Source organism: Octopus bimaculoides, chromosome 20, assembly GCF_046866305.1.
Source record: "Octopus bimaculoides isolate indiv1 chromosome 20, ASM4686630v1, whole genome shotgun sequence".
NCBI classification, from domain to species: Eukaryota; Metazoa; Mollusca; class Cephalopoda; order Octopoda; family Octopodidae; genus Octopus; species Octopus bimaculoides.
Genome location: NC_142947.1, coordinates 47,755,614 through 47,767,710, shown reverse-complemented (window position 1 = coordinate 47,767,710; position 12,097 = coordinate 47,755,614). Strand labels below are relative to the sequence as shown.

Below are 12,097 nucleotides of genomic sequence, written 5' to 3'. Positions count from 1 at the left end.
GGCAGCACTTGTGCAAGGTTCTCACATCTACTTACCAAGTGGGTCACATTTTCCACACTCTTTCTACAGAGTCTGCTTTTCTGGGTGTCAGAAATTTTATAGATGTTATACTTCACTGAATTGGTAGCGAGAGCCTGGTCTTGTGCAGCAATGATCAGGCTTTTGGTGATACACTTCAAATCACCTCGCTCAAGCCATGCCAACGATGTTGTATTATCCTTAACATCTTGTGGATTCCTTTCAAACTGTCCATGCATTCTCATTTCAAGAAAGTCTTCTTTTATCACCTCCTCAGCTCTTTGGTTTAATTCTTCCTCGTCCATCATTACATCTGCATTTACACCCATATCTTTCATGGCATATTGCAGCAGGTCTTCATCAAATACTCAGTAAACGTTCTCCTTTTACTCCTTATCCTAATTACTCCTCTGCCACCATTCTTTCTTTTCATATACAGTCTGTTTATGTTTGCTTTAGGATTTAGCGCTCCATGCGCAGCGTCATCAATTTTCTCATCCTTCTATCCAGTGCTGATATTTCCTCCTTAGTTAATTTGAGGATGGACGCACTATATCTGACCATCATAACTGCCCAGATATTCATTGCGGTAATCAAATTTTTGGCATCCAGGTTGGATTTCAACACCATCTTCACCCTTTTATTATTATTATTATCATTATAGATAATATAGGACTGCTATGACTCCTCTGGAGGGAATATGTAGATAAAGAAGAACAGTTCCATAATTCAATTTGCTGAACACAATATTTCGGTATCTCGTATTCCCTTCAACGAGTTCGAAATTTGGTATGTCAGTCTACTTCATTTTTTTATAGATAATATATACATTGATGGGTAAGGGCTTTGTCACTATCTGCATTATTCGCTCTCTTTGGGTATTTGCCATTGAGAGGTTTTCCATGCCATTTTTCAGTCATAATATCTAAGGCAGCAATTTTAGCACGGGTTTTCAAGCGCTTAGCTTTTTCTGCAGGTGTTTCTAGTTCGTCTAATTCTTGAATTTTATTATTATTATTATTATTATTATTATTATTATTATTATTATTATTATTGAGGCAGCAAGCTGACAGAATTGTTAGCATGCCAGGTAAAACACTTAACGGTATTTCTGAGTTCACTTAACTGCGTTCTGAGTTTAAATTCCGCCGAGGTCGACTTTGCCTTTCATCCTTTCGGGGTCGATAAATTAAGTACCAGTTACGCACTGGGGTCGATATAATCGACTTAAACCGTTTGTCTGTCCTTGTTTGTCCCCTCTGTGTGTAGCCCCTTGTGGGCAGTAAAGAAATAGGTATTTCGTCTGCTTTTTTCATTTTGAGTTCAAATTCCATTGAGGTTGACTTTGCCTTTCATCCCTTTTGGAGTCAATAATATAGGTACCAGGTGTGTACTGGGGTCAATGTTATTGACTTAACCCTCCTCTGAAATTGTGCCAAAATTTGAAACCGATATTATTATAGTTCTATATTTAAGATCACGGGCATATGGCGTAGTGGCTAAGAGCGTGGGCTACTAACCCTAAGGTTCCGATAATAATAATAATAACATCAAAAAATACCTTAGGAATGAGAACCCAGGTTCGAAATTTCCCCCAGACACCATGTGAAGGCTGGAGGGTATATCAGCTGAAACGACAACAACAAACAAGATGGGGACAAATATCCGTCAAATGTAAATAATGTAAATAATGTAAGCAATATTATTATTGTATGTAAAATGGTGAACTGGCAGAATTGTTAGGATGACGGAGCAGTGAAGATAAAGGTTAGTGGTCGAATGGAGAGGAAGCCATTGGAGTAGTTTATTATTCGAAATGTGTTGATAGGGGGAACTTTGTGAAAGTTGACTGAGTGACCCCTTTATAGGGATATGGTTGAGAATATTTGAGTGTGAGGCAGCAACACAACCACCATCACCACCAGCACCACCACTATCATCACTAACACTACCTCTCTCACTACAACCACTGCCCCCTCCAAATACACCACCACCACCTCCAACAACAACAACAACAACAACAAACAATCGTTTTGTGCACATATCCGGTTGTGACAGAATTGACAAAACACATTCACGCACGCACACACACACACACACACTTTGACTACTTTTATATATATATACACATATACATGCATACACATGTATGTACGCAGTATATATATTTGTTTTACACACACTCTCTCTGTATCTCTCTCTATAATACACACACACAGATATACAATATAAACATTTATACATATACATATATATTCACACACAACAGCATACACACACACACACACCCATATCAGTGTGTATTTAAACGTGCATGTATATGTGTGTGTGAACATAGAACAGTTTATTCACAAAGCTAACATTTTAACTCGATTGTCACAAGTGGACTGTCACAATATTACTGCCATGTCGTTGTTTAATTGTTGTCGGAAAAAAGGTAGGCTGTCTTTCTGTTTTAATCTATGTATACACGTACTTATGTATATATAAATATAAATATACTTAATTATTTTTACAAATTCTATATACATACATATAAGAAATTCTTTATACGTCTATGTAACTTTTATTTACATATATAATTATGTATACACACACATATATATTTATATAGATATATTGAATCTTTGCGTCAACATATACCTCCTTGCGACAATGTAATCTTTAATCTAATCAAGATATCTTTGGTCTGAAGAGTGGCTGGAGGTATATACCTCACTTGTGGCTTCACTCGCTCTGAAACATATGTATCCCACATTTCCCATACTCCATTCCGTAACTCTTGTATATATATATATATATATATATATATATATATATATATACACACACATACACACACACACACACACACACACACACACACACACACACACATATGTATATATATATACAACTATAACATATATATTCACACATACACATATATATATATATACAACTATAACATATATACATACATGCTCATATATCATTTGTATTATATATATATATATATATATATATATATATATACATACGTGGTTGGATTTTTATATCTTTTACTTACTTTTTCCCATGCCTATTAGAGTAACTTCCCTTTATTCAACGTTTTTTTTTTTCTTTCTCCATAGCTTTTTGTTTTAATAACTGATTAGGGTGTCCTTTATCCCGGGCATCTAAAACTCTGAGTATTATTATAACAACTAAGTGGTTGTCCTTTATTATATATTTATAGATAAATTCCTCTATTTACATAATATCGAGTTCTCATTCATTCTTTTGTTGTCTTATTATTATTATTATTATTATTATTATATATAAGATCCAGAGATCGAAGTGTTGGAAGAAAGTTGGCTTCAAGCAGTCTAGTAAATATAAAAGCAACTTCCAGGGACGATAGTGGTTTATTGAGACGGAAGATGGTGAATTTTTTCTTTTTTGTATCGGAGTATAGGCTTAGGAGTGGTTGTGTGATAAGTAGCTTGCTTCCCAACCACATGGTTCCGGGTTCAGTCCCACTGCGTGGCACCTTGGGCAAGTGTCTTCTACTATAGCCTCAGGCCGACCAAAGCCTTGTGAGTGGATTTGGTAGACGGAAAACTGAAAGAAACCCGTAGTATATATATATATATATTGTGTGTGTGTGTATATGTTTGTGTGTCTGTGTTTGTTCCCCCAATATTGCTTGACAACCGATGCTGGTGTGTTTACGTCTCGGTAACATAACGGTTCGGCAAAAGTGAATGATAGAATAAGTACTAGGCTTACAAAGAATAAGTCCTGGGGTCGATTTGCTCGACTAAAGGCAGTGCTCCAGCATGGCCACAGTCAAATGACTGAAACAAGTAAAATAGTAAAAAAGTACGATAAACTCAAAAAAGTTCTTTTCATATTTCACGGTAAGTGACCAGGGTTGGCTGGAATGCAAGATTAGATAATGTCCAGGCCACACACATTTCATAGCGAGCGGAACCTCAGAAGTGGTCAATATCCAGGCAAGGTGCATACTGTTGGCTACTCTTCTGACCAAGGATATCTTGGTTGAGAGTTTACATTATTGCAAAGAGGTACATGTTAACATATGGAAGATTCAATCAGAATGATTAACCCGTGGAAGAGGTAGGCCCAGGAAGACCTGGGCTGAGGTGGTGAGGCAAGACCTTCGTACATTGGGCCTCACCGAGGCGATGACTACGGACCGAGACCTTTGGAAATGGGCTGTGCGTGAGAAGACCCGGCAAGCCAAGTAAGATCGTTGCCAGTGCCCCTGGACTGGTTCTTGTGCGGGTGGCACATGAGATGCACCATTTTGAGCGTGGCCGTTGCCAGTACCGCCTGACTGGCTCCTGTAGGATTTTCGAGCGAGATCGTTGCCAGTGCCCCTGGACTGGCTTGTGCGGGTGGCACATAAAAGACACCATTTCGAGCGTGGCCGTTTTCGTGCGGGTGACACGTAAAAGCACCCACTACACTCTCTGAGTGGTTGGCGTTAGGAAGGGCATCCAGCTGTAGAAACTCTGCCAAATCAGACTGGAGCCTGGTGTTGCCATCCGGTTTCACCAGTCCTCAGTCAAATCGTCCAACCCATGCTAGCATGGAAAGCGGACGTTAAACGATGATGATGATGATGATGATGATATATATATATATATATATATATATATATACACACACACAAAGACTGTAAACAAACAGGAAACAACTTCTATCTCATTCCAGGGTGAAAAACTAGAGGTAGTCGATAGCTTCCGCTATCTGGGCGACCAAGTTAGTAGTGGGGGTGGGTGCGCTGAAAGTGCAGCTGCTAGAATAAGAATAGCCTGGGCAAAGTTTAGAGAGCTCTTACCCCTGCTGGCGACAAAGGGACTCTCACTCAGAGTAAAAGGCAGACTGTATGACGCATGCGTATGAACAACCATGCTACATGGCAGTGAAACATGGGCTGTAACTGCTGAGGACATACGTAAGCTCGCAAGGAATGAAGCCAGTATGCTCCGTTGGATGTGTAATGTCAATGTGAATACCCGTCAGAGTGTAAGTATCTTGAGAGAAAAGCTGAACATTAGAAGCATCAGTTGTGGCGTGCAAGAGAGACGATTGCGCTGGTATGGACATGTGGTGAGAATGGAGGAGGATAGCTGCGTGAAAAAGTGCCACACCCTAACAGTTGAGGGAACCCGTGGAAGAGGTAGGCCCAGGAAGACCTGGGCTGAGGTGGTGAGGCAAGACCTTCGTACATTGGGCCTCACCGAGGCGATGACTACTGACCGAGACCTTTGGAAATGTGCTGTGCGTGAGAAGACCCGGCAAGCCAAGTAAGATCGTTGCCAGTGCCCCTGGACTGGTTCTTGTGCGGGTGGCACATGAGATGCACCATTTTGAGCGTGGCCGTTGCCAGTACCGCCTGACTGGCTCCTGTAGGATTTTCGAGCGAGATCGTTGCCAGCGCCCCTGGACTGGCTTGTGCGGGTGGCACATAAAAGACACCATTTCGAGCGTGGCCGTTTTCGTGCGGGTGACACGTAAAAGCACCCACTACACTCTCTGAGTGGTTGGCGTTAGGAAGGGCATCCAGCTGTAGAAACTCTGCCAAATCAGACTGGAGCCTGGTGTTGCCATCCGGTTTCACCAGTCCTCAGTCAAATCGTCCAACCCATGCTAGCATGGAAAGCGGACGTTAAACGATGATGATGATAGATGTGTGCGTGCGTACAGAGATCCATACGTATATATATGTGGGCGTGTTTGTGTCACACTGTCCTGACATCTTACAATAAAGAGAAATGGGTTGTGTTATTGTTCCTTGTTTCTAGTTTTGTATAAAAACATATTTGCTCAAACGGAAATATTACCTTATTTAGTGACAGGAAGGTTATGTGGCTGTAGAAAACCTGTCTGACTCATAAATGTATGGCAAAGTGGATATTAAAATGATGCTGATGATAATACACACACACTATTTGTGTGTGTGTGTGCGTGTATACTCATATATATGTATATATATATATATATATATATATATGGGAGAATATACAAAAAATAACAACAGACGAGGACAGGTGGTGTAAATAACAAAAGTATATATTAGTATGACGCTCGGATATATATATATACGAGGGTGAGTCAAAAAGTAATGCCATTTTGTTTAGGACAAGTATAATTACCAACACAGGAACATGTATCATACATTAAGATGAAGCTGGTCTTCTGTGGATCACATCCCTACTTAGCAATGTTCCAATGTAAGTACCTTGAGAGAAAAGTTGGACCTAAGAAGCATCAGTTGTGGTTTGCAAGAGAGATGATTGTATGGTCATGTGGCAAGAATGAATGAAGGATAGCTGTGTGAAAAAGTGCCAAACCCTAGCAGTTGAGGGAACCTGTGGAAGAGGTAGACCCAGGAAGACCTGGGACAAGGTAGTGAAGCACGACCTTTAAACATTAGGCCTCACTGAGGCAATGACTAGTGACCGAGACCTTTGGAAATATGCAGTGTGTGAGAAGACCCACCAAGCCAAGTGAGACCATAATCTGTGGCCTTTACCAGGGGTGTGGCCAGCCCACTTATGCGTACCTTTCCTTCATTGGACACAAAACTCTGCTTGCGAAGACCTGTTGAGGCAAGTGAAATCGAAATCGAAAATTGAACCAAATTCCTTGACTGGCACCCATGCCAACCTTCCTTTATTGGACACTAAACTCAGCTTGTGAAGACCTGTTGGGGCAAGTGAGATCGAAACTGAACCAAATTCGATGACTGGCACCCGTGCCAGTGGAGCATTAACATCACCATCCAAGTGGGATCACTGGTCTCACTTCTGTGCTGGTGGCACGTAAAAAGCACCATTTGAGCGCGATCGTTTCCAGCTTTGCCTTACTGGCACATTGGACTGACTCCTGTGCAGGTGGCACGTAAAAAAACACATTTGAGCATGGCCGTTGCCAGCTCTGGTCAAACCAGTCCAACCCATGCCAGCATGGACACCAGTCGTTAAATGATGATGATGATACACAGACACTTATATACATATATAATAATAGGACAAGCTTCTTGTAGTTTCCGTTTACTAAATCTGCTCATAAGGCTTTGGTTAGCCTGGGGCTAAAATAGAAGACACTAGGACTGAACATGAAATCAATTGATTGGGAGACACACTTTTGACCTTACTGCCATAATTGTGTGTGTGTGTGTGTGTGTGTGTGTAGAGCCTATATGTTTTGTGCAGCTTGATATATATTTAAAGCTTGGCCTTCTCAGTTCTCTGTTTCATATTCCACTCCTCTATTAAGAGTCGTGTAAGTAGAATGGCATGAGAACAGAGGATGGGCCTGAGTGAGGAGGAATACAAGCCATTCTTATTGTATACAGGATGAGATAAGGCATTCCACTGTCACAAGAGATGACCTGTTCCAGTAATTCAAGGAACTCTTGTAATCCTACATTCCACACACACACACACACACACACACATATATAGACGGTTTAAATATAGATTCAAGGCTTGAATATGGTACTTATGCGAAGGCACCCGAATATCACATCCCAAAAGGATGGGTGATTAGAATCAAATAATAAGCAACACGGATTTCAAAAGTGATTGCAGTACGCACGTTTCATGCTACTTCAATTTATTTAAGTATATATATATATATACATACACGTACATATATGTATATTCACACACACATAAGTTGCTATTGAATATGATGAACTCTAATTTGACACTATTGGCCTCAGACATGCTCAATTTTTGATTCCTAGCCAAAAGGATGTTCACATCCTTCCAGTCCTAACATGACCCCTACAACAATTGTTTTACTTTTTGTTTATGTTTTCCACTTTTAAATGAGACAATTTTCACTTCAAACATCCTGGAATCACAGAACAACTCTGTCAGACACCAAAAATCTAAATATGGCATTTTTATTTCCATGGTAACAACCTCTGTAATTTGCTGGGGTTTTCGTTCAGGTCCACAGCTTCAACATCCCCAGAATTGCATTTCCATTTCTCTCTCTCTCTCTCTCTCTCTCTCTTTTGCTTTCTGTCTCCCAGTCTTTCCTGCTCTCTCTCTCTCTGCCAGTCACACTTTCACTCTTTTCTTTTATTTTCCGTTTCTTTCTTTCTCCTCCCTCCCCTCTCGTATCTGTTTAACTTCACCACTCTTATATAACTGAACATTCCTCTGAGTCAACAATTCCCGACCCACAGCTCACAGTTTCTAATCCCTGTGTCACAGTTTCCAACCCAGGTGTTGTCACAATATTCCAAGAGATTCCTGAACCAATTCTCTCTTCTAAATATCGAAGAATGTTTTCTCCAAGAAATTATAAGGAATTGGTAGAGTTTTTAGGGAGTGGGATAGAATATCTGGTGGTGTTTGTTCTGATTCTCTGTTCTCTGAGACAATCCAGTGTGTGGCTTAGCGGTCGGCGTGTTCAGCTCATGATCATAAGGTCACGAGTTCAATTCCCGGCGACGTGTTGTGTCCTTGAGCAAGACACTTTATTTCACATTGCTCCAGTTCACTCAGCTGGCAAACGTGAGTTGTACCTGTAATTCAAAGGGGCCAGCCTTGTTACATTCTGTGTCATGCTGAATCTCCCTACGTTAAGAATACACATGTCTGTGGAGCACTCAGCCACTTGCATGTTAATTTCATGAGCAGGCTGTTCTGTTTGATCGGATCAACTGGGACCCTCGTTATTGTCGTCACCAACGAAATGTCATTTTTTTTTTTCTAAACTGTGACCATCCGGTGCTGATGTTGTCCAAATCTTGTCAAGGTCATCTTTGCCTTTCATCCTTTCGGGGTTGATAAAATCAAGTACCAGTCTTGTACGGGGTTCGATTTAGCCGACTCGCCCCTTCCCTCTTCACAAACTTCTGGTTAGATCCTTCCTTTAGACAGCATTTATTAATGTTTTTATGAAGTTCAAGGCCCAGACAGAGAAATCAATATGTAAATAAAAAAATTTCTATTTGTATTTCAGAGCCGGAAGTCGCTCCATTGCCTCCAATTGGTGAGTGAAATGACTTTTATAATTAACACAGATTAGCAAGGGAGACAACAGCAACGGCTTAACTTAAAAATCAAAGGGAGGTCACTGGGTGTTGATTCAAGATCAAGGATTTTTTTTTTTATGGGCAAAGAGACAACTCCGTGCAGGTCGTGGCCAAGGAGGGAGAGCCTCTACATGGTCTTTCGACCTGTTACGAACAATAGCTATGTCTCATTTAAATCACATCTCACTGTTTTAGAAATAAAAAGACATACTGGATAACGTAGACGGTTTGTTTAAAATCGAATGCTCGTTGTTTGTGGTTGGAATATCTTTGGGACTGTGTTGAAACTGGTCGGAACTTAAAACAAGTCATGCGTGTTCGAAAACAAGACTGTTTTTCTCTTCTGCACCGCCACCACCATCCGTAGGGGTGAGGTGTATTCCCCACAAATATATCGATCCTCTCAACATATAGGCACCAATGTAGTTGTGCGGGAAGTTTGCTTCCCAGTCATATGGTTCTGGGTTCAGACCCACTGCCTGGCACCTCAGGCAAGTGTCTTCTGCTATAGCTTCGGTACACGGAGACTGAAAGAAGCCCATCAGATATATATATATATATATATATATATATATATGTGTGTGTGCGTTTGTCCCCCTCCACTGATGACAACCAGAGTTGGTGTGTTTACAACCCTGTAACTTAGCAGTTTGTATCAGTTTTAAAAATAAAAATTAGTACTGGAGTCGATGTTTGACTCTTGAAAGCAGTGCCCCAGCATGGCCACAGTCCATTTATGGAAAAAAATGACCATCCTGAAATATAACAATATTAGCAGAATACCTTCACATTTAATAATATTCCCCTCATACTGGTAGACGATTGGCTGAGGCACTTGGCTGGTAGAGCTTCAGACAAAATATTTTGTGGTGGTTTATTTTATTATTTGTAGCCCTTCATGTTATATGGAAGTACTGTTTAGATCCACTCTGTGTTTCATTTTTTCTAAGGGCAATAAAAAATAGCTGTTAGGATTGATTTATTCAACTAAAAGGTGGTGCTCCAGCCTGGCCGCAGTTCAAGTAGGCACACACGCATGCATTTTCACTTAAGGTCCGCTGCATGGTTACTTGCAGTGAAATATTGTTTCTATTTAATCAGCTAAATATATGCCTCAAGTGAACCATTGTTAAACTGCTGTTTTCTATCCCCAGTGAAGAGAAACCATTCCTACTGCGAAGTTGATATCAGTAAAATGGAGATTGACCCACACAAGGTAACACATATCTAATATTTCTGTTGGGTACTATTTCAGGATGCATGCCGTTCTGATATAAGTGATTAACTACAATTTATTGTCTACAACAAATCCTAATTATTTCTCACTAAAAATTCTTGATTTATCTTCCCAAGTTATGTCCAACGTCCACTGAGATTCTCTGTTAATTATGGAAAAACCATTCCATAGTGGAATCTATTTATTGGGTGAAGAGGGAGGGGCAGCTTTGTAAGCCTCCCCCCCACTCACCACCAAGGCAGGTGATCTTAATATTCTGTTTCAAGTGCAAAGAAAGAGTTCCAGTGGGGAAGAAGGATTCAGAAAAGGGGTTAGTGTGGACTAATGGTTGGGGCAAAAGAGGGGTTTGCATGTAACTAGGGGTGATGAGGGAGTTGGGACAGGGGCAGGGTTGTATGGTGGATGGGGCTATAACATTAACCAGATCCATGGAACAATTAGTGGAAGGGTCAGCTGGTTTTATAAATTGTCCCCTTTGGTTCTCTCTCATTTATGGGAAGATCCTTCCAGAACAGGATTTCTTTTTGTTTGTTTATTTTCTTTTTTACTTGTAGGATGTGCTGGAAAGGCAGAGCCCTTGGCCTTCACGGGTCCTTCCAGACTGGAAAGACTGAGGGCATTAATGTTCCTCTTGGATTTTCTTAAGTCAACACTTGTGAAAAAAGCCATGAAGAGGGAGAGGATTCCAGAGGGACAATTTTTTGGGGGAGGAAGGAACGGTTATAGGGATCATTAGTGTGGGGCTGGATGGGGGTTGGATATAACAAATGTGATGGGAAAAGGAGAAGTGGGAGGGACAAGAATACTCGCGGGGAAGTGGTAAGAGTCCAGTTAGTTTTGAAGAGCAGTGGTCATTGTAGAAGAGGTTGAAAGAGGAGACACAGCAAGTCTGTGAGTTAGTCTCTGTGTGTAACTTTATACAAATCAGTCAAGCGACTCGTTTTCTGGATGTTTATCAATGATGTCCGGTCATGCAGTAGTAGTCTTAACCTTTGCAGAGAATCAAAAACTGTTGAGGATTAAAGTACCTTTTGGCACAAAAGAGAATGACCACTTGTTACGTTGTGATCACCAGGAGGGAGATCCTTGATATAAGCAACACCCAGCAATTGGGGTGGATTGAAGTCCCTTTCTTGTAAAAATTTTTGTCTTCTGTAAAACTGAGAAAAATTATAGCATTCCTAATAGTTACTTTTTTGTTTAGCAGAACAATGTGGAAGTGAAGGATGACGTAAGTAAAGACCAAGAGAGGAGTAAGAATCCAGTCCATAGGATCCAATAGTAAAGGGAGGCGGTCAACACACATTGCAGAGGTGGCAGTGAGCTGTGGTCACTTGACCAACATCACCAACATCATCAACATTTGGCACCATGTAAACTCATCGGATATCATTGTATTGTTATAGAGAAAGTCATTGCCACACACACACACACAGCAAAATATGTCATCACTTTTACCAGGTTTTTCAAAAGAAACTGTTACAGTGGAAGAGAGGTGATGTTGGCAGGCCAGGAAGTATGCTGTCAACAAACTTGTACAAATTTCTCCAAGAAATTGATCATCACCATCATCAGTACCATGGTTGACTGATGCTGGGGTATGAGAGGTATGGAATCTGTGCGTAGAAGTGATGCTGTGGATGGTGAGACATTTTCATCTTGGAATTTTGATTAATAGAAAAAAAAAAATAGAAAAAAAAATAAATAAAAGAATTAAACTGCTGTGTCACAGATTTCAAGTTCAAATCAGCTCTGATATTCAATATTTCTTGGTTTCAGGAATTTCAAACATC

The 12,097-nt window shown here is 40.5% G+C and overlaps 1 long non-coding RNA gene across 2 annotated transcripts; it reads left to right on the top strand.

Annotated features, from left to right (window-relative positions):
• Positions 1–1,906: 1,906 nt before the first annotated feature.
• On the top strand, positions 1,907–12,050 carry LOC106871281 (uncharacterized). Of its 2 annotated transcripts, none has more exons than XR_001409647.3 (4): positions 1,907–2,455; positions 8,995–9,024; positions 10,222–10,283; positions 11,509–12,050. It is a non-coding gene; the product is annotated as an uncharacterized LOC106871281 (long non-coding RNA). The 2 variants fall into 2 exon arrangements; XR_001409646.3 differs by having other exon boundaries at positions 2,289–2,455; positions 11,512–12,050.
• Positions 12,051–12,097: the final 47 nt, after the last annotated feature.